The following is a 4,357-nucleotide window of genomic DNA, read 5'->3' on the forward strand; positions in this document are numbered from 1 at the left end:
CTCTTCCCTCCCGGAGCCTCCCGGCCGCTGGGCCGCGCGGTTCCGAGGCCCAGGGCGCGCAGCGTAGGCGAGCCTCCTCCTCACCAGCCCCTCGGACACAAGCTCACCTGGAGAGCCGGGCGCCTGCCTTTCCTGCCCCGGGTCCGGCCCCCGTCCCAGGATAGCTTGGCTTTCCCGCCTGGCCGTGCGCTCTCCGGAGCCCCCATCATTCAGAAGCCGGTCCCCACTGCTGCCCCGGGGAAGGGCCCCCTCAGCCTCTGTCCGGGAGGAGAAGGAGGCGGGAACTGCGGTCCGCCACAACCCCAGCCGAAACCCGGCCAACCTCACCAGCTCGGTGCTGCTGCAGCGACCCAGGGCAAGGGTCGGCGAGGGTGCTCGGGGAAGAAGGAGCCCCCAGAGAGCGGCCGGCTCTGGGACCACGGAGACCCGCGACGGCGGGAGAGGTTGGTCCCCGAGCCGGCCTGGGGTTAGGGACCAGCACCTGGGCTGTGAATCTGTGCTCTTTTGCACTGCTGGAGGGAATGAAACTAACAGAAGGGAACTAACACTCTGGGAACCAGAGGACAGGGACAGCAGAAGCCAGCAGCCCCACAACATTGGTAGTAACTGGTGTTTATGTCGTGCCTTCCAGCAAGCCCAAAGCAGTTGGCCCCCGTGAGCCGCGTCACCGAATTGGAATGGCCGAGGAGCTGATTTCTAGGCAGAGAACAGTGTGATAGCCTAAATATTGTATAATGAGGTCACTAGTGGCATTAGCGGTCCAGGTGCCCTCCCTTCTCCCTACACCAACGCGTTCAGAGTGAGAACCGCACTTCATAGGGTCTGCTGTGTATTATCGATATTCCCGCTTCATCCCTCACTGCTATACCCAGAGCCTAGGACAATTCTAGGTGCCTAATAAGTGTTTAATAATTGTTGAAAGTCGTGAAAACTATTGGTTGAAAATTATTGGTGTAAGTCATATAACTGCTAAATTGTAACATGGGTAAACACATAAAAATTGTGGGATCATATTGGAAAATGCATTAAATCTTTAGCACAACAATGGCCATGATGAAGGATAAAGAATGTTGGCTGTAATTATTTTATAGATTAAATTGCTATTAATCATATATGTATGGGTGGTAGGATTTGTATTGTATGATAAATCAGAGACAGAAGTTACCATTACCCTAAAAGAATAATTGGGGATCAGGAAGGAATATGTAACAGGCAAATGTGTGTACATGTGTGGTAAGACATTCCAATGTGTCTTCCCCAAAGAGAACATTTTAACATTTTGCTTCCCTGATTTTCATTACAAATAAGTATTATCAATTCAGTGAGTAGGCACAAATATGAACTGTTCTGAGATGACTTATTCATTTTGTATAACATCTAGAATAGGGAGGAAGGATAACAGGCACCAAGGATGCTCATTTTATCCAAAAGAAATAGATAGAAGGCCATGTCCAGCCACATTAAGCCCACCAGTGGCTGAATGAGGAGTGGGCACATCGGAACAGAGAGACTGACCCAGGACAGCGCCAGGAAAGCTCAGAGTCTCCTGAGGGTTTTAGCTCTTTGTCTTGGGTCTGGAAACTGCTCTTGGGAGCAATGTGCTTGTCCGCATGAGATAATTTATCTCTTCTATTTGGCAAGTGAGAAAATGTAATTTTCTCCCTGTGATGAGCATGAGTGAGTGGTTCATGCATAGTGAATGGCCATCCTCCAAATTACAGGATGAGACACGGTGAAGTGTGCATTTTAACAAGCGTCCATTACCATACAAAGCCAGGGAGTGCACAGACCCCGGGCATCCATCTGGGTGCTCTCCATCCTATTTATGTTTATGTCACATAGGGTCATTCTCCTGTGGATTCTGTCATTAGGAAATGAGTTATTCCTTATTTTTAACCCATGGACAGGACTCCTCTAAAGAAAAAGCTGCTCAGGTAGGGCAGAAAATAATGCCCAGAACTGAGGAGTTGGGAAGTTTGACAGGTCATTAGGATTTTTTTTGGTGGGGGAATAATGAATAATGTACCAGTATTTCCCCACTGCCCATGACTGGACACTGGAAACTGTACCAACATCTGCAGTGGCCCTGGAGGATACAGGGGCTGGGGTTGCTGCATTGAGCAGGAAAGTGTCCCACCTGCCTTGCTTAACCTTAAGACTTAAATACTCTTATTAGTATCCTACTGGCTAAATTCATGACACTCATTTTTTTAAAATTTCAAATTAATATGAGGGTACAAATGTTTAGGTTACATCGTTTTCACTTTTAAGGTAAAATTCAAGTTGTAGCTGAGCCCTTCACCAAGGGGGTATGCTGAACACCCTCACACTGTGCACATAAGGTAAGATCCCACCAATCACCCTCCCCCCCTCGCTCCTCTTCCCTTGCTAGACTATATTTGTGTTTTATCATTTGTGTGGTCATGTAGTTGTTTATATATCGGTTTCATATTAGTATTGAGTACCTTGGATTTTTTTTCTGTTCTTGAAATACTTTACTAAGAAGAACGTGTTTCAACTCCATCCAAGTAAACATAAAAAATGTGAAGACTCCATCTTTTCTTATGGCTGAATAGTATTCCATGGTATACATATACCATAGTTTGTTAATCCATTCATGGGTTGATGGGCATTTGAGTTGCTTCCATGACCTGGCAATTGTGAGTTGAGCTGTGATAAACATTCTGGTGCAAGTGTCCCTGTGGTAAAATGATTTTCGTTCTTCTGAGTAGATACCTAGTAATGGGATTATGGAATCAAATGGAAGATCGTATTTTAGTTCTTTAAGAATTCTCCATGCTTCTTTCCATAAAGGTTATATTACTTTATAATCCCACCAGCAGTGTAGAAGTGTCCCTTTCTCTCCACATCCACACCAATATCTGCAGCTTTGGGACTTTGTGATGAGGGCTAATCTCACTGGAGTTAAGTGATATTTCAGAGTGGTTTTGATTTACATTTCTCTGATGATTAAAGATGATGAGCATGTTTTCCTGTGTTTGTTGGCCATTCATCTGTCATCTTCAGAGACGTTTCTGTTCAAGTCTCTTACCCACCTATAAATTGGGCAGTTTGTTCTTTTTTTGTTGATTAAGTTCTCTGTAGATTCCGGTTATCAGCCCTTTGTCAGATTCATAACATGCAAATAACTTCTCCTGTGGCTCAGCACCCGTTGTTCAGTGGTTACAGTGCCAGCCACATCTACCAGGGCTGGTGGGTTCAAGCCTGGCCCAGGCCTGCTAAAAAACAATGACAACTATAATAATAATAATAACAAAATAGCCAGCATTGTGGTGGTGCCTGTAGTCCCAGCTACTTGGGAGGCTGAGGCAAGAGAAACACTTAAACCCAAGAGTTTGAGGTTGCTGTGAGTTGTGATGCCACGACACTGTACCAAGGGTGACACAGTGAGACTCTGTCTCAATAAAACAAAACAAAACAACAAGAACTACAAAAAAAAAAAAAAATCTTCTCCCATTCCAAAGGCAGTCTGTTTATTTTGGTTGTGCTACCCTTAGATGTGCAGAAGTTTTTTAACTTGATCAAATCCCATTTATTCAACCCCCCTACAATTGCCAGCGGTGTCTTCTTCATAAAATCTTTTCCCAGGCCAATAATGTCAAACATTTTCCCCACACTCTTTCTAGAATTTGTGTTGTTTCAATGACACATTAGGCCTCATTTCTGACTGAGGCCTAGGGGTGGAGGGGAGGCAACTTAGATTATTTAACACTGCTTTTCCCTATTCCACTCTTTCTGCTCCCAGAAGCTAGCATCAGAACCAGTGGCTCTGCATGTGGCCTCTCCTCCAGGGGTAAGCGCTGGCCATGTATGAGGAATCTCCTGGACCATAACTTCTAAATGATGGGAACTCCTCAGCAGTCAGGTGCCCTTGTTCCTCTTTGGGTTGCTTCTTTTGGGAGAGGTCTCCTATTTATCTATCTGTCTGTCTCATTTGTTCTCTTCCTCCCTCCCTCTTTCATTTCCCACTCTCTTTTCTTATAGGTCCAGCCTTTCCATCTAGGAAGTTGAGACAGGCCTGGGATTACTCTCACAGCTTGAGACCTATGGCCTAGAAATTAGAAGTTGCTCTTTCTTACTTTAGGCTGCTCTGGAAATGTGTTTGCCCACTAGCAAGAGATGAGAATTTCAAGAGCCAGGCATAGACCTGGGGGAAAGAACCGGCTGTCTGGGTTGCTTGGTTCTAGCTGTGGATCAGTGCTGTGGATCATGAGTTCAGGATCAGCTGTGGATCCTGCACTCATGAGGATCTCCTAGGAAATCTTTAAGTGCATCGAGAAAAAGAAGCAATAGGTTACTACATTGGCCACCTGCCAACATCTGTCCCTGTTTGCCT

This window comes from Otolemur garnettii, unplaced genomic scaffold (genome assembly GCF_000181295.1).
Source record: "Otolemur garnettii isolate 467f Iridium unplaced genomic scaffold, OtoGar3 scaffold00012, whole genome shotgun sequence".
Lineage (NCBI taxonomy): Eukaryota > Metazoa > Chordata > Mammalia > Primates > Galagidae > Otolemur > Otolemur garnettii.